The sequence below is a fragment of the Mus caroli genome, chromosome 8, assembly GCF_900094665.2.
Source record: "Mus caroli chromosome 8, CAROLI_EIJ_v1.1, whole genome shotgun sequence".
Lineage (NCBI taxonomy): Eukaryota > Metazoa > Chordata > Mammalia > Rodentia > Muridae > Mus > Mus caroli.
This window is the reverse complement of record NC_034577.1, coordinates 113,825,440-113,844,053: the sequence shown is the minus strand read 5'-3', so window position 1 is coordinate 113,844,053 and position 18,614 is coordinate 113,825,440. Positions and strand designations below refer to the sequence as shown.

The 18,614-nt window shown below is 54.8% G+C and overlaps 1 protein-coding gene across 3 annotated transcripts in view; it reads left to right on the top strand.

Moving 5' to 3' along the window:
- Cbfa2t3 (CBFA2/RUNX1 partner transcriptional co-repressor 3) overlaps positions 1 to 18,614 on the top strand; it is a 68,556-nt gene that overhangs the window by 16,571 nt on the left and 33,371 nt on the right. Inside the window, exon 1 of one of the 3 annotated variants that reach the window (XM_021170232.1) lies at positions 3,917 to 4,230. The exons of the other annotated variants lie outside the window; for them this stretch is intronic. The gene's annotated coding sequence lies outside the window, so the exon portion shown is untranslated. Of the gene's footprint in view, positions 1 to 3,916; positions 4,231 to 18,614 lie in introns of those variants that run through there. 3 annotated transcript variants of the gene reach the window in all.

Sequence of the window (18,614 nt, the reverse complement as noted above, 5' to 3'; positions counted from 1 at the left end):
TGCCGGTGTGGGGGATCTGTGCTGTAGCGACTGTGATGTGTACAGTGCCAGCCCTCTCACTAAGGCCACGTCTGAGCCACTCTGCCCCTAACCCTTCTGACAAAGGTCAAAGCTCACACTTGTTCCCTCTGCTGTCTGGAAGGGACAGAGGCAGCCATCTGTCTGTTCATCCTCCTTCCTTGAGACCATCATACTCTATGTGGTTGGCTGGTAAGTGGCTCTAAGGTTATGGGGTGGGGGTAGGGGGGGCAGCCAAAGGGCTGAGGCTGAGCCAGAAATGTCAGAAGATAGGTGGGGAACAAACAAGACGGAGGTCTCTGAGTGAAGCTATAGCCCATTCCCAGCCACAACCACAAGACCTGAGTCTCCCAGGGCCAGCTTCCTCATCGGCAGAAATGCATCATTTCCAAGCCTGTATATGAGAAGCACCTAGACCTCCACATGGGAGGGAGGCAGCAGGCAGTTCTTTCTAGAGCTGCACTGTTTGAGATGGCTTGGCTGTTTTCTGTCCAGCCTAGAACTTCAGGAATTTCAGCTACCTGGATCGGCACATACCATGATCCATCATTTTATCTAGAGAGCTTGACCACATGACTCCTTCATCTCAACCCTCCCCTCCCCCTCCTCTTCCTCTTCCCCCTTCCTCCTCCCCCACCCCTTCCTCCTCCCCACCCCTTCCTCCTCCTCCTCTTCCTCCTCCTCCTCTTCCTCCTCCTGCTCTTCCTCCTCCTGCTCTTCCTCCTCCTCTTCCTCCTCCTGCTCTTCCTCCTCCTCCTCTTCCTCCTCCTCCTCCTCCTCCTCCTCCTCCTCTTCCCCCTTCTCTCCACTCTCTTCTTTCTCAGGAGTGTCTCTTAACATAGCCCAGGCTGGCATGGAACTCACTATTTTTCTGCTTCGGTTCCCAAATGCTGAGATTATGGTCACTGGCCATTGCACCTATTCCTTGTGGAATCGAATAGAAATGTGCACCGCAGAAAGAAAAGCTGTGAAGGCATCCAGGTGCCTGACCAGAGCCCATTCCCCTATGCCTCTCAATGGCACATACACTTTATTATTTACATAAGGTGTTTAAAATGTCATTGATATCTATATTTTTGTCTCCCGGGCTTTTAAAAATAAATAGACCAAGTTTTTGGAGCAGATTCATAGAAAGATTGATCAGAAGGCAGAGCTGTCCCTGGGTCTGCACAACATGGAGAGTGTCCCTGGTGTAGGGCACTGGTAACTAAGGAGTGGACAGAGACACTATTACTCAACAAAACTCACCTTTATAGTGAGGTCCAGTCTGAGTTTCCTATTCTGTGTGTTTAGTTAAATGTCCAATGATGGTGTCCGCCATCAAAATGTCACCCTGAGCTAGGAGCCATGAGAAAAGAAGGTGCTACCCTTTGGGGGGGGGTGAGGATGGCAGAAACAACCCAGGTATAGCTGGAAGTGTCAGACATTGAGATTGCTTTCTTTAGAGAAAGGGGTTTCTGTTCTAAGGAGAGCCCCCAGCTGCAAGTCAAAGCTCTGGGGTCAGCTCTGTACTGTGAGCTTGGCAGGCACAGCCCATCTCACAGCCTCATGGAAAGCAGGGACCAGATAAAGATAGAGAGCTGACTTCACTGGGCAAAGTCACACCGCCATAAGCAAGAGAAAGTGGCTCCTTTGAATTCAATCAAGCCCAGGTCTCTATAGACAATAAACTCGGTAAAGAGCTTCAGGCGACACCTGATTTCCTGAGCGGCTGCCTCTAAGGTGTCCACGTGATCCCTGGTGCTTGGTGACTCTTTGTTGTTCTGAGAAGGTGTGTGTGTCTTGCAGATGGACTGTATACACAGTGTGGGTTGAAAGCTTCCATAGGGTAACATGAGAGCTGTGACCTGGACATTTCCACAGGGAACCAGCCCTTCATAAAGTAGCAGGGAGACCATGTGGGTAACAAATGGGCTCTGGAAACATCTTTCCAGCTGGTGGAAAAATGGAGGGACAACGGCTGTCAGGACTCATTGTGACTGTGCTGCAATGGGGCCTGCCCACTCCATACAAAGCAGCCCTCAGGGCCCCCACCATCTCCTCCCTATCCAGCAGCCATGGCTCTCTCTCGGGAGAGCTTCCTGGCTGGGAGGTTTACCTGTCACATTGAATTCTGTACCTCCAACAGAGGTAGTGAGCACCTTTCTTAAGTTCAAGCCACACACTGGCCACTTACCACAAAACAGACATGCCACCCAGCAGCAGGAGGTGGGAAAGCCTGCAGCTCAAGCTGAGAGCCCACTCCTGCCTCAGGCTGAGCTCCCAGAGACTGGCTTACGAGGTGTGCTGAGAGGCCACTCTGCTGGGGCCACTCTTCATGACAGTATCTCTGAAGAGGACTGTCCTTTGCTTTCTCGGTGTACACAGCACACTAGCAGCCACACAGCTGGTGTCCATATGCCTGGGATAAAAAGTTTGCGGTCTCAAGCCACATAGCCAACTCTTCTAGATCCACATTCCTCTGTGAAATGGGCTCGGGACTCTCCACTCCTCTACAAGATCCATACATGTGGCCAGGGAGATCTGAAAATGTGGACAGTTTTATAGGTGTCAGACTAGGATTAGATAGCATCCTCCACAGAGGGAGATCCGGGAAACCAAGGAGCCCAGATCCCACCCCAGGAGGACCTTGCAGGAACGCTTTTTCAAGAAGGCAGAGGTGAACCCCTGAGAGGGACCCCAACTGGGGAAAAGCAAGCCACTACAGCAAGCCTGGAAAGAAACTGAGGGTATTTTTACTTATTTGTCTGTTTATTTATTTATTTATTTATTTTTGGCACATTGCTAGATTTTTATCCTTCAAATGCAGATGTATGCCTAATGAGATGAAAATCAAGTCTCCCCCGCTGATCTGAAGCTCTGGCCCCTTGTCTCTGCAGGCGGTGACCCTGGGTTTCTCCTTAGTCTCAAAGAAGCAAAGTGTGAATGAGTGAAAAACTGGGAAGGGAAGGGAAGGGAAGGAAGTGCAGCGAGTTTGCTCAAATGTACCAACCGGAGGAACGCCTGGGACTTGTCGCAAGGCGCCTCGAGGAAAAGTGGGTAAAGTGGGTGGGGAGCAGGCTCAGAGGAAGCAGAGAAAGTAGGACGCGGACAAGCAGAAGCAGCGGCTGGGGGCTTTTCCTCAGGTTGACATTAAAATGAATGATATGCAAACGAATGCAAAACATATGCGAACGCCGGCCCCGATGGCAGTGGGGAGAGCGGGATCCTGAGCCCACTTGCCGCAGGTCGCCTGGCGCCTTGGGGACCAAGGCCGAGCGCGGCGGGCGGAGCGCGCCCCCTGCCGGCAGATCGCGCGGTGGCCAGGGTACCCCGAAGGGCTTGAGAAGGGGGTAAGGGGGGTGCGGCGGCCGAAGGAGGGGCGCCCGCCTCCCGTCCCGGAGTAGACACCGCGGCTCCGGGAGCAGCGACGCCGTCGGGCTGCGACTGCTCCGAGGTGGGTGTGCGCGGTGCGCTCAGCTCGCCCGCCCTCCCGGGGCGCGGCCTGCGCGGGGCGGGGGCGCACAGCTAGGAGTCCGCCCCGCACCGGGTTGCCCCGCGCCGCACGCACTGGCTACGCGCTGGGACTCCTCGGCCCGCTCCCACTCCACGGCCCTGCTCTCCTGCATCCGTACGGGGGTCCCACGCGCGGCCTGGCGCTCCTGAGGTCCCTACGTCCTGAGTCGGACCCCATAGCCAAGTCCGCCGGGCGCGTCCCGGGGCCCCTCGGCCACCCGGGCGGTGGAGGCGGGAGCCGCTCTGGGCATTGGGCGGCGCCGGGCGCACGGAACCGGGCCTCTCTCCGGCGGCCGGCGCCCCGGGGCGGAGCGAGCGCGATGGGCGTCGGGCTGGAGGCAGGTGGCGCAGCGGCGGCGGGGCGCGGGAGGCGGGGGCGGAGCGCGCGGGGCGGGGGCCGCGGGACTCGGTGAGACGCGCGGGCGAGCGCGCGGCAGCAGAGCCGAAGGCACGGCGGCTGGACCCGGCGGCCGCCGAGGCCAAAACCGCCCGGGCAGCGTGCGGGCTTTGTTCCCGCGCTGGGGGCCGAACGCACTCGGCATGGCCCAGGCGGTCGCCCCGCGCGCCCCGACCCCGCCGCGCGCCTGAGCCCCGCGCAGCGCGAGAAGACAGCTTACGGATCGCCCCCAAGTTATGGAGGTGGCGACCCAGTGAGAAGGAAAAGCCACTTCGGGAGCCGGGTTGCGAGAGAGCTACGGTCCCCTGGAGCTCCAGACCGTAAGTGCCGCCTCTGCCCTGTTCAACACCGCCGCTGTCACCCTACTTTACTGGTGGCTGCCGTCCCGGGGGTCCTCGCTTTGCACCCCCTCTCCAGCCCCGCCACTTTACAAAGTTCGTGCCCACGGCAGGGTGGAGCCAACTCTGCCCACTCATTTGACTGAGTTGCAGCCACCCTAGGTGAGCAGACAGCTTGACCTGTCCAGAGTGTGTGTGGTTAATCTTTAGGTGGGAGCTGAGTCGGTGGGGGAGTATGGGCTCCCCAACCACCACCCACAAGCGCCCCCTGGGGTGCCGGGTCTCCTGACAAAGACTGGTAGCCTGAATGACAGGGCTCAGGACTGACTGGAGTAGCGGGAGGGCAACCTTCCTGGGAGATAGTGCTGGCAGGAGAGGGTCTGATGCTTTCTCTAGCCCTTCCCCCTATTATTTTGGTCCCTGGATCAGCCATTAGGGCCTTGGGACCGAGCATCCTTCCTGATGGTCTGGAGGGGATCCTGACCGCCCTCCCTGGGGTCCTGACAGCCAGGTGCAGGCACAGCCTCGGGCTCTGATCCTTCTCACAGGCTTTGGGAACGGTCCATCTGTGTGTAGGGCAGGCCCAGAGCCAGGCTGTGGGAACAGCGGGGAGGAGGTGTGAGGAGGTGTGAGCACCGCGGAGGGACAGATGGCTGGGGATTCAGCCGGAGTCGGGCTGACTAAGGTGGAGCAGAAGGCAGCCAGGCTGGCAGCTCCTGGCTTTGAGCCGCTGCCTTTCAACTCGTGGCCCCGAACTTGGTGTGTTTGGGCTTCTTGACCACAGTGCTGGCTGGACCTCCCCCCCCCACACACACACACGCACACCCCATGAATAGAACTATCTGATCATGTGAGCTAAAGCTGACTTTCAGAGCCCAATTCCTCAAAATAACAGACGATCTCATGCTCCTGTTTGTAGGGTTGATCCCAGTAACTGTCACACCCGTCCCTCCTATCCTGAGGCCAGGATGTGGCTTCATTATGTCTGGCTGGGTGTGTGCTTCCTCCCGGCGCTCAGAAACAGGAGGTTCCCAGGCAGCCACTCAGAGGATGGGGCTGGCAGAAGACAAAGGGAGCGGTCACTTTGCCCTGGTATTGCCCTTGCAAGTTGCTGGAAGGTTTCAGTAACTTCCCAAGGCTGGGACTCTCTCATCTCCCTGAGACCCCAGGGGCTGGTCTGAGAGAGTTCAGCCATACCCGGCCAGAATGCACTTGGCTCCTGGCCTGGGAAGAAGTAGGAAAGCCCTGTGAGAGATTTCTGGTCGTGTGCATGGAGGGATCCTGATGGGGGGTACACTGAGGTCATGATGTCGCCCCACCTTGATCCACTGAAGGGCGGAAGTCAGAAGATGTGGCTGTTCCCAGTTGGCACTGGGAGCCCACAGTTAGAGCACCAAGCTGAGAAAATGCCGCTATTTGGGACTGTTTTTTGGGGGGGTGGGGGACAACCACTCTTGTGCATTGAGAGGGAAAAGCAGAGAAAGGAGGAACCCTGAGAACAGAAGGAACAGATGTGGTGCTCGGTGCTGCCCGGGAGCTAGACAGACACGGGGAGGGAGAATATCACGTTAGGACTGATTTTCTGGCGGAATCCACCCTCCCGGGAGGTGCGGTGATCTTGATGAGAGGGGAAAGAGGGAGGGCCATGTGTACCTGGCACACCACCATCTTTTGCTGTGTGCCAAGCCTGAGCTGGCATATGGAAGACACCCCTGGACAGCTCCTTGCAGGATGCTCTGGGGCTGCTGGGTGGTCCAAGCAGCTCTCAGGTCCTTGTCGGGCTCTTCCTCTGTTACCGGGTTATCCATGTAATTGAGTTACCACCTCCAGGAAATCTCTCTCTCTCTCTGCGTGACTGAAAGAAACTCGTTTTCCTTCCTACACGCGGATCTGGAAATGCTGGCAAGGCTGGGTCACTGGGCCACAAGATCTGAGCCAGTAGGTTTGCCCACCATGGAGAACCAGGCTTAGCTTCAGCCTCTTCTGATGCAGAAGACGGGAGGGTGTGTCGGGAGAGGCATTTCCCACCACCTTCTGGAATGGTCTTCCCTCCCACCTCCTGCACTGTAAGCGGGATGGGTTTGGGGGGTGGGGTGGGGGTTCTGATTCATTCTCAGCCTCCCACGTGCCAGTGGGATGGTGGTGAATTAGATGGATCTAGATATCCTCCAACCACCAAGAGAACCCACCTAGCTCATTCATGGCTGCTCGGGTGTGCATGTGTATGCTGGGTGCGCATGGAATCCAGCACAGGACAAGAGGCTTGCAGGCTGCTGGGCTGGCTGTGCCTGGGGCGAGGAATCTGACTCTATGGATCTTCCTTGGTTGGCCATTGTTTCCTGCACTGGCCCTCCAGACTTTAGGTCTGCCTGCCACACAGCAGGGTCACAACATCTTCTTTAGCAGTGACTATGATCTTCAGAACTTAGCTCATTGTCCAATGCAGATCCTCTTGCCCAACCAGACAGACTTGGTGGCGTGAGTTTGATGCTAGCCCGGACCCTCACAGCTTTGTAATCTCTCCTGCCTGTGTCCTAGGAGCCTTCCTATGTCTGTCAGGTCTTCTCCTCAGCATCCTAAGAACTCTGAGTCTATCCCAAGGGCTGCAAGTGACCAGGGTTGGTGCTATGAGTGGAGAGCCCTCTGCTGGGCTGCCTCAGGCAAGTGGGGTATAGCCGCCTCATCGTTCTTGCTCAGACACACTGCTGACATCGTGGGTGGGCCTTCGTGAAGCTCCGGCCATCCTGGTTTAGACCTCATAGGACTCAGTAGTGAGGATGGTAGGGTCGGGTCACTCAAAACCCTCTGGAACCCACCAAGACAGTGTTTGACTATTACAAAAGATACACACTCACTGCAGGATAAATCCACATCCGCTGAGTAGTGTCACACACACACATACACAGTTCCTTGAAGGTGGCCAATAGTGGAGCTTTGCTGAGCCCACTCTGCCTCTACATAGCTGGTCATAGAGAGTGTCTGCCATTGTAGGCTAAAAGCCTTCTCCATGCTGTGCAGACGTGGATGACAGAAACAACCCAGGGGAAAGTCCACCTCACCTTTGAGACCAGCACTGGCCCACTCAAAGTGGTGTCCAACAGCACTGACCCACTTTCCAGACTCAGAGAGGTTCTTCGGATGCCAGAGGCTGATGGGCCCTTGGGGTTCCCCAGAGTTCTGACCCAAAAAATGAGTTGGCTAACAGCCATGCAGATTCTGTGTATATCAGGGTTGACCAGCTGTATCCCCTAGAGGGGAGGAACTGTGAGGGACCAGAAAGGTGCAGGACTTTATGGGGATAGGCCACAGGTCTAAGGCTCCTTTCTACAAGGATATCCAGCCTCTAGACCAGACTGGGTTACAGGGTTCAGTTGTGACACCCCCTCCCCCCAGTAAAGCAGTCACTTGCTATATTGCCCTGTGACTCCCAGGTTCCTCCTATCCTGGTGGGCCTATCACCCGGCCTTCCTGGGCACAGTGAACAGTCGCAGTTCTGTTTCTGAGGTCTCCAGACTGGAGCAGGGTGAAAGCAAGGGTTGCAGGGCTTCTCTCGTATAGAAGCCAGTTCTTGGTAGAGATGACCGTCAGCCCCAGCAGGCAAGGCTGGGCAGAGCCTGGCATCCGGGTGCGTGCCTCGGATGATGACAGGAACGGTAAGCACTCCGTTCCTAGTTTCCCCCTCCAGCTCAGCCAGACCAGGTGGAGAGCCTGCCCCTTCCCTTGAGTGACAGCTCACTTCCTGAGGCAATAAAACAGAAGTTCAAGCTCCCGCTTTCTATAATTCTCGGGACCTCAGGGCAAGCCAGATGTCACCGGGAAAGGAAAACAAAGATGAATTTGGCTATAATAAGGAAGATGTCTCCAGGCCAAGAGTCCTAGAGCACAGCCGGCAGCTCCTGAGTTTCCATCCTTCTCTGCCTCCCTTTCAGCCTCTTGGAGCCAGTTTATCCCTATGCTCCAAATCTCCCAGGCAGATCCTGAGGCCCCTCATAAGGGAGGCAGAATAGTCAGTTTGTTCAAGGGAGAGGCAACAGAGGACATGAGGGAATGAGAGCACTCCCTGACACTCCTGGGGGCAGGTCATGTATCTCTGTAGCCATGGTTGGCAAGGAATCAGAAGGACATTCACCCTGCTGGATCATCTAGAAGACAACCCAGAGAACACCTGGTTTGGCTGTGACAGGTCCCATGTTACAGCCAGAGAAGGCAAGTGGCAAGAGATTGAGGGGTGTGGGGGTTGCTAGCCATCTGTGGAATCTCTCTCCTGTCCTCAGACAGGATAGGGACAACACTTTGGCTTTCAGGGACTCTCAGCTGTGTGATGTGCTTCAAAGTACTTGCCCCCTCTGTGCCTCTGATTTCTAATATGTCCGTTGGGGGAACAGACTGTCTCGTCCACTCTTAACCCCTAGGGTCATCTCTGGGTCTGAGGTAGATCTGAGCATCAGGTAGCCATACCTGGGTCTCCTTGCTCTCTTGCTGACCCCGTGCTGAATGCTCTCTTGTTCTAGTGAGCAATATGGCCTTGGCCCCCTGTACAGCATCTCTCCTTTCATGGAGACAGCGGGTGACCATGGAGCTAAGCCTTGGGGCTATGTGTGTCGTACCCTTTGAACACCTGTTTTGTGGAAAGGCATCCAGAAAAGGCTGGTAGAGCATACCCTGAAGCTGCTCACGTAGGAAAGCTTTGGGACAGGGACATGATGCTGTCACTGGCCGCTGTGCCTCTAAGGATGTGGTGGGTGCTGCAGGGTATAGAGTACCCAGGGACCCAGAGTGGCCTTACAGAGGTTTATCTGCCAGAGAGGTCTGTAGCCTGCATCTCCAAGGCTTTTCTCCCAGCTGGGAAAGATCTCTATGAAGAGCCTAGAGAAGTCCCACAGCGTACAGACAGAAGTCACAGGGCAGTGCTACAGGATGTGTGCCAGGTGGAACTGTGAAGGGGTCCTCAACTGATCATTTGTGTGCCCAAGAACCTGGTCAGTCTGTAGCTGACATCCTGCTGAGAGGATACCTCCAGCGCCTACCAAAGTCCATCAACCTGTCTGCAAGGCACTGTGTGCAGCTTTATAGAAGGTACCTGGGCATGGCTGCTGCACAATGGACAATGTGGACTTTGAGGCAGGGCTATGGGGACCTTTGTGTACCCGTGTGCAAGCAAGTACGGGAGTGTAGGGCAGGTGTGTGTGTGTGTGTGTATGTGTGTGTGCAGTACAGACACAAGAGTGTGTCATTTTGGCAACCATTTGTATTTCCAAGATTCTTCCAGTTATAGCGATGTCTGCCCCTCCCTCATTCTATCCCTCACACAACTAGGTGCTCACTGTGTGTCTCTAGCTGGCTCAGAACTCCCAGTATAGACCAGGTTGGCCTTAAACTCTTAGACATCCACTTGCCTCTGCTTCCTGAATGCTGGGATTGAGTGTGTAACACCATGCCCAGCTTCTAAAACTGGATAACGTTCCACTGCATGGACAGTGTGAGTTCCGTTGTCTTTCATTGAAAATGCATGTTGTTTCCATCCCTGACTCACGCTACTGTGGATGTCTGAGGAGTGGTCTTTATGGGTCCGTAATCCGCTGGCTTTCAAAGGATAAACGAAAGAGAAAAGCCACTTGCCTGGTGGCGAGGGCTGGCTGTGTGGTTACTTGGTCCTCCCTGCCAGGGTCAGGTGCCACCCAAGGTCTCCTGCTGGCTTAGAGACACCTGATCAGTGCCTGTAGGGGGTTGTTTGAACAGCAGCATTTCTGCCTGCAAGCTGTCACCGTGTTTGATTCCACAAACAGCCACTGGGCTCCCCGGCACCTGCTCTGTGACCAGATGTTCTAAACCCAGTTCTGTTCCTAGCCTCTCTGCGTCTATCCTCTGTGAGCAGCCAGGGGAGTCGCTACCAATGCCAATTGTATATACCCCTCTAGGAAGGAAGCTGGGCCACAAATTGTTAGACCACATCCCTTGTATCCCACTGGCCACTGACGCGGTTCTGCCTCCCCCGTTTCCCAGATGTGCCAGGCCCTTTGCCTGTGGAACCATTCCCTGGTCCCCTCTGCTGTAAGACTCTCCTTTCCCCTTCTTCTTGTCTGCCCCAAATGTCTCCTTGGTGGTTCTACACACTTTCTCCTTCTTTGTTCTATTTTCTCAGTGGTAGGGCTTGCCCTATGCTGTGCTGTCTCCTTCCAAATATCAGGACCAGCCGGGCGTGGTGGCGCACGCCTTTAATCCCAGCACTCGGGAAGCAGAGGCAGATGGATTTCTGAGTTCGAGGCCAGCCTGGTCTACAAAGTGAGTTCCAGGACAGCCAGGGCTATATCAGAGAAACCCTGTCTCGAAAAACCAAAACCAAAACCAAAAACGAATATCAGGACCAGCCAGCTGCCGTCCAGATATCTCCAAGGGTCAAGTTTTGTCCATCCCAAGCCACCTCACTTGGAGGCAGAAGGTGTTCTGCAGTAGGCTTTTGTTTACCTGCAGTGTTCCTTTGGGGTAGGAGCTTGTCACTGAGGGAGCGCCTCTTTCTGAATCCTATATAATTTGTACCCTCTCTGTACCCTACCCTGTACCTGCTGGGTTGCACAGCCTTGGGATCTCAGGCTCACCAGCCCAGGAGGCAGCTTGGGTTCACTCTAGATGTTCCTGGAAGTGTCGAGCTTCCGGATAGACATCTCCTGAGAGATCATACCAGGTGGTGATACAGGTCCAGAGGAAGCAAAGGTGCAGACAGGGATGGCAGCAGCTCACCGAGGACCCCAGGATTCACCTGTGTTCATAGACAGAACAGGAGATCTCACAAGGTGGCTGTTTTGCTATGCTCACGGGTTCTGGGGCAGAATAGAGACAGAGCCCATGGGGAGAGCATCATGTCCTCTGAGTATCTCATGCCTTAGCCACCAGGACCACTAGTGCATCAGAAGCTCAGCCTAGAGCAACCTGGGTAGTGGGAGATTGGTGCTGGAGCCACAGTGCTTCCTAATCTGACCTTGGAGTCCTGCAGTGCCTTCTATGTGGCCTTGGGTGGAGGTCTGAGCAGCTGTGCTGTCTGGGGAGCCATGCCGCCTGCTGAAAGGGGAGGCAAGAGTCAGGCTGACCTCTGGGCACACATAAGAGGGTCAGGACAGGCTGGATCTTGGGCATCCCAGTAGTGTCTGCACCCTGTGTGGGTAATGCCAGGCCTGAGGAGAGAGTGGTATGGTGGAGGAGGCAAACGGTCTGTTCTCCACCTGCCTCTCAGTCTACCTCAGAGGCCAGTCAGTCTTGTAGTCAGTGTACACCCCACCCTGGAGCAGCTGAGATCCATCTCTGGCTGGTGTGCCCCTATGGCCAAGGTTGCTGAGTCCCTGGCTACCTGGCTCGGACCCTCTCACGAGACAGGGAAGCTGTGGGGAAGAGCAGATACCCTCGTGAATCAGCCCCTCCTCCAGCTCCTGGACAGGGGCAGAATCTCAGGACCAGATCCCTTGGGGACACAGTGAGCCAATTAGTTTTTACTTTTCCCCAAATCTGAGAACAGGGTACCTCTCAAAGTACAGAGTGATGGTGGCGTTTCGCGCTCCCTGTGCGACTCCCCGTGCAGTAGGTTGGGGTGGGAACCCTAGCATGACTGTGGGGTGGCTCCAAGAGTTTCAGGGAGCCCTTGGCTCCCCTCATCTGAGATATTAGCCTGGAGCTGCACCCACAGATGGGTGCTCACAGATGGGCAAGAGCTCTACGGATGGATGGAGTGCTATAGCAGCCTGGGCTCCACACTGAGACCCCATCCTCCGTTGAAACAAAATGCAGTAGGTAAGGGTTGGTCCTTTTGCAACGACTGGCACCTGCTCCAGGCAGAAGCCAGCAAATGCTGCCCTGCGCCTGAGAGGGATGGCGAATGGAGGGATAAGTGGTGGAGTCTCAGCCTGGGCTATAAGAGGTCCCTGGCCGGCTCTGCTCACCTGGTAAAGGAAATGTGCAGGAACCTGCAGAGGGACAGAGCCAGTGACTGCTCTACAAAGATTGTTTTGTGGTTGTTCAAAAACCCTGAGGCAGGAGAATGCCTGATACACTGGAGGAACAGCAAGGAGATTTAGGGTGCAGAGCCCTCAGGCTGAGAGAGAAGAAGAGAGTTGAGAAGGGCTTGGGAGATAGCCCTGTGGTGCTGTGGAGACCCGGCTTCAGCAGGCATAAGTCACCACAAGTGAAAAAGCAATGCATGTGTCTCCTTAGCCCTGAAGTACTCAAGGGCCTGATATAGTGACCTCTCACCCAATCCCAACCCTGAAGGTACTATTGATATATTTGACAGATGGGGAATCTGAGGTTTATGGATTCCTACCCTCAAACTTCAAGCCGGCAGCCACTTTGTCCCTAATGAAGATTCCTATCCACTAATCTCTCTGCAGTCGCATGCTTGGTGTGGTGGATGGTCACCACACTCTCGAGATAAAGGGCTGGGGTCAACCATGGGTCACTGCTCTGACATTACACACAATAAACACATGCCCCAAGGCTTGGCCTGGTGACTGACACCATCACAGGGACCCAAATGAGTGCCCAGATCTTGACAATTGCTCTGTGCAACAGGGGTCAGACACTGGTATTGGGGAGGTCTGGCTAGAATGCTGGGACCCTCGGACACCCTGAAGGTGGTGGCAGATTGAAGTTTGTAATGCTATCCTTTAGGGAAGGACTTAAGGCCTTGGGCTGTACCTCGGTGGTGAGCATTCTGCTGGTGTATGCAAGGCCCTGCCTTCCACCTTCAGTGCAAAAAGATGATGCCAAAGGATCCTGTTGCCGCTTTTAAGCCCCAGAACCACCCTATCCTGGGGAGCAGTGGCACCCTGAGCCCCCCAACCCAGAGACATCAGGTGTATTGGCTATTGCTGGTTGTTCTAGGTCTCCTCTGTTCTAGGATAAAAACACCCCAACCAAAAGCAAGGTTTGTTCATGTTAACTATTCCAAGCCATAGTTCATCACAGACAGTAGAAACTCAAGGCAGGGACTAAGAAGAGGCTTGCTTGCTTGTCCACAAAGTGTAACCTCCAAGGAAGTATAACCGCCAAAATATAACCACCAGAGAATACAGCTGGAACCATGGGGAACACTGCTTGCTGGTTGGCCTGTAGGCTAGCTTACATATCACTAGCTTTCTTACATAGTTCAGTGCCGCCTGCCTAGGGAATGGTGTCGCCCACAGTGGGGTGGACCTGTCTACCTCCAGGAACAATCAGGACAGTGCCCCTCGGACAGGCCCAAAAGCCTATCTGATCTAAGCAATTCCTCATGGAGGAATTCCTCTGGGATGACTTTAGCCTGTGTTGAGTTGATAGTTAAGGCTAACAGCAACACCTGACCACTCAGTGTGGGGTCCCGCCCTTCTCTGATGGGAAAGTGAATCTCCAGCAGGTAGGGGTCCTTAACCCTCCAGGAGGCAAGAGAGATGTGGGCAAGGGCAAAGTGAGAGCCTGCTGAATCTCTCTCTTTCTCTCTCTCTCTCTCTCTCTCTCACACACACACACACACACACCCCACACACACAGAACATCCTCACGAGGCTTGTGAGACAGACTCCAACATACTGGTTGGTTATGCTACCTGCTTCTCTGCTCGGAAAAGTGCCCTGCCAGGTTCCCATGCATGTTGGCATTCCTGGCAGTTGTACACACCCGTGGGTCCCTAGAGAGTCCCAGTGGAGTGACCTCAGGCAGCTCTGTGCCCTCTGTGACACTCTGTTGTGGGTTCCTGTTCAGTGGAAGCTCTCCCAGAGCTGGATGCCTGGCAAGCGCCTCTTCCCAGGAAAATTCCCCAAAGGCTCCGCCCCCAGATCTCAAGGTCCCCTGAGACCATTTGGTGGGATGAGTCAAAATACCCATAAGGTTCCCGCTGGAAAGGTAGGCAGCTTCACCAGCCCCACAGCTCCCCCAGAGCAGCTGCACCAGCATCAACACCAGCACCAGGCCCATCTGCCTGCCTGGAACCTTCCCAGGGCCTGGAGAGGAGATTGACTGGGATACGGCAGGTAACAGTTTCTACCCACTGTGGGAAGGGAGAGGTGTGTGGCTCCAGGGTCTCCCTGTGTGTCCACTATGACGTGGTATACAGCTGAGATGATACGGACGCCACCACCCTTAGACATGACCAATGGGTGGTACCTATGCTCAAGGCTAGCAAATTTGCCTCTCTACCCATAATCCCAGGGTCTTTGCTTTATCTGTGGGGATCACTGTATGACCCCCCTCCCAGATCCAGGGCTAGGTAGGTGAGTGTAAGCACATACAGAAACTTATGCATTTAATCTCAGCACCTGAGAGGCTGAAGCAGGTGGGATGCTGTGATTTCAGGACCAGCTTGGGCTATATACTGAGTTCTAGAGCAGCCAGAGCTGCACAATGAGACCTTCTCTCAGAAAACAGAAGTTGGCATCAGTATGCACACCCTTAATCCCAGCATCCAAGAGGCTGTGGGCAGGAGGTTGAGGCTAATCGAAGCTACAAAGTGGAGTTCTAGGTTGGCTGTGGTAGAATGAGATCTCGTCTCAAATGACCAGGCAAATAAGCCAACACTGCTGACCCCAGGGTAGATTCTTCACCTCCCAGGTTATGTCCTAGTTCCCTGAACAGGCCTGCCCAATGGGCCAGGTAAGGATTCTATTCTCTGATCATCCTGGAGAGCCTCCGGGAGAGGTTCATGGTGGACCTTAGGGAGCCCAGTAACCATGTTCAGACACAGGACTTTGTGTAGGGGCTCTTTCCCACTCGATAGCCGCTGTACTGACGGCAGGCTGCGCTGAGATCCGTAGTGATGTGCTGAGCTGTGTTCAGAAGACGCAGCCTCCACTTCCTGTGATGCACAGTGAGGCTGCAGTCTCGGCGTCTGTGTGTGGGATATGTGCCTTATGGCTCAGAGCAGAAGCAGCTCAGACCCTCACACCAGCCAGTTGGTGTTTGCAGGAAGTGTGGCTTTGCAGCCGCTCCAGACGGGCACTCCAGCTGCAGCTGCTGTGTGATCGAGCCTGCAGCAGGAGGCTGATCTGGACTCCTGCAACTGGGAACTCTTGGCACCGCTTAGGAGAGGCTGGGCCTGAGCAGGGGCAGAAAGGCCCGTGTGCCCATCTCCCAGCAGAAGGGAGGACCTCCTGTTTCCCAAGGATACTGCACTCCACCAAGTTGACACTGACGTCAAACCCTGACGCTGTACCTTCCCTCACCTCACTGCTCTGGGATCCATCTCAGCCCATCCCCCACCCCAGTCTTGCCAAGGAAGGAGGATGTGAGAAATGTGGCGGGCACTGTTTATAGCCAGGCAGCCATGTGAACAGGGCCTGTATGGAGCAGGTGGGCTCTCTTCACTGTATGCATGGGCGGCACCTCACCCACCCTCCCTGGGCTTCTGTTTCCCTATCTATGAAATGGAGATTGGAAAACCCTTTCCTGTCTCATCCTTATCATCTCCCAAGTGCAGGCTGCCAGGCTTAGATAAGCTAATGTTTCACCCTGGGGCACAGGCTGTGCTGCCAGAATGCGGTCTCCCCTCGACTCTGACCAGCCCCAGGAATTTGCCCTTGGATGGGTCTCGGTATTCGGCAGCCCAGCTTGGAGGTCATGATGGCTAGGATGCTCCCCAGGGGAGGTGAGCAAGGCTTCCTCCTTCCTTGAAAACAAGCAAGCGGAGGGATGTGTGTGTGATGGTGAGGTTGTATGGGAAGAAGGGCCAGATGAGTACATGTACCTGCCTCAGGTACAAGAGAGCGTATTCAAATTGTAAGGGCCGGCCGAGGCGCCCAGTACCCGTGTGCTCAGTACTCAGTGCTGGTGCCCATTCCCGCCGGCCCCAGCAGGAGATCGAACCAAGGCTGGCTGGGCAAAACCCTCTGTTCCTGCCCTCCAGCCTTCACCGTCCAGCAGGATCTGGGAAGCTGTGTGTGAATGAGCTGTCCCTGATACCCCGCAGCAGAGTCCTAGAGCAACAGAGTGAGAATGGCAGAGGCAGCTCAGGCCAGACCCCCCCCCCCAAGAGACTCTGAGAAAAGGCGCCTGCTTGGCAGCCTTGGATCAGGAAATCCCGGCTGGCAGGGTGCCACCACCTCCCTGCCACCCTGATCCGTCACCAGCCAGACATATTTCGGATCCTTGCCAGGCAAGGGGGAGGGGTGTTGGGGAGGGGGGAGGGATGCACCCAGCACCCCCCCTCCATGCCATCCTTGCTGCTGCCTGTGTGTAATTAACAGAGTAATTAAAAACAGGATGAGTTAATTGGTATTCATTTATGTGGCAGATGTTTTTAATTGAAGCAGGAAACAATTTACCTGTTTACATAAACAATGGCAAAGGCAGGCTTGTAAAACACATTTAAAATTTTTTCCCTCCCCTTGCCTAAAAAGAGGAATTGAAAGCACTGGATCTCCCCTGTGTAGCCCTGGCCTCGCAGTAAAGAGTGGGAGCCCCACTGCGGGGAGGGTGGGTGGCTCCGGCCTGCCAGGAGGAAACATCTGTTTGCCGGTTGCTTCCAGCAAAGGCTGTTTCCTTAAATTCTGAGAAAGGATGTGTTGTTCTTAGGTTGTGGGAGCCTGCTTGAGGTGACAGCTGTCCTGGCCACTGCGGCCATCAGGAGGCCTGGCAAAGCAAGGCCCAGACAGATCTGGCCACCCTTCTGGACGAGGAGGGCAGGGCTTCCCTTCTGTGCCTGCGCTGTGAGTGCGGGGGTGTGCCTGAGTCTGTATAAAAGGGCTACCATCCTTCTCATGCGGCGATTGAGATTCGGGGTGAAATAAAAATTTAAATTCAGTTCTTCCTCCACGACCACCTGTCAAATATTCGGTTCCAACGTGGGGTCTGGGGCGCTGGATGTACCAGGACTTAGCAAAGCTGGGGAGACTCAGTGACACACGCTGGGGCGAGCACAGAAAGCTTAGCCCATGAGAAAACCTACACTCCAGAAGTCGCCCGATTACAGTGACACAAATTAAGTGCTTACTGTATGCCTCACCTGCTTTTCCCGTTGCACATGCATGTTAATTACTCTAATTCTATATCCTGTTCCCATGGTAACTCCAGAGAGGGATAGGATGATCCCTTTGCCCGGCAGAGCTGGGATCTGAACTCCAGGTCCACACTGGAAACCACCTTGGCTTTGCTGGGTGGAGACGCGTGTGATAGAGCACTTGGCTTGGAGTCACTTAGTTTGGGGGATTTGTTGGGTTTGGTTCGAGACAGTTCTCACATAGTTGCCAGAGAACTTACTGTGTAAGCCAGGCTGGCCTCAAACTCATGAAGCTCCACCTGCTTGTGTCTCCCAGTGCTGGGACTAAAGGGTGTGCCACAATCTGCTTTGCTCTCTCTTTTAAAGAGTAAACACGACTGAAATAGCGCTTAGCCAGAGATACCGGAAACACCGCAGAGGATATAGGCACGTTAGCTGGGCAGAGCCTGGTGGGAGGGGCAGGCATGCTGTCCTTGTGTCCAAACACCCTGGAGTCACCTGCCCAGGTCAATCACACCTCAACATCTGCCTCCTCCTCACCTGCAGATGAATGACAGCTTCAGAAGCAATGTCCGAGGTGACCAGTGGGTCAACGCCAAGCAGGCCGCAAACCCTCAAAATGGCCTTTTCACGAATGTCAAGGGCAAAGGGTACCAGAGGCTCCCAGTGTGCTTTTTTTGTGGAGAGTCTGGGCTTTTGGAGACCATCAGCTGGGATTTTTGCAGACCTCTGGGGACACTTAGGGCAACATAGAGAATAGAATGTTCTGGAATCTATCAAGCATGAAGGCTTTGATCGGAGAAAGTGCCCCAGAGCTGTACCAAGAGGTGGCAGAGGGTCCTCCCCGGGTCAGCTTGACTCTGGGTTTCATAGAGTAAGGCTTACCTGGAGGGCCAGCCACAGCATTTATTTATTGTATGTTTGTTTGTTTGTTTGTTTGTTTGAGGGGATCATGAATGGAGAAGTGAGAGGGTGTCTTGTGGGAGTCAAGTCTCTCCTCCTCCTGGTTTTAGAGTTGGAACTCAGATCATAAGACCTGAGAGTGTTTTTATCCACTGGGCCATCCCACCAACCCTACAGCCATAAATTTTTAGGTCATCTGGAGGACAGCATGCTGGACAAACAGCCTGTGGGGGTTCTGGGCCGGTAGCTGAGTGGCCTTAGAAGAATGTCAGACTTTCCGAGTGCATGGTCGTGGACTGCCCAGGACTATAGCCCAGACCTCGGCAGTAGTGTCCTGACAAGCCCTACAAATGGCCTAGACCCACATGGCCTCCCTGAGGTCTTCTGGCAGCCTGTTGTCTCCTCTGCAAGAGCAGGAGGATCATGGGTTCTCTTTGATGTGGGCTCAGACCCAGGTCCTAGGCCTGGACCTTGCTGGGCCTTCTCAGGGCAGCCCTCTTCTCTGCCCTGG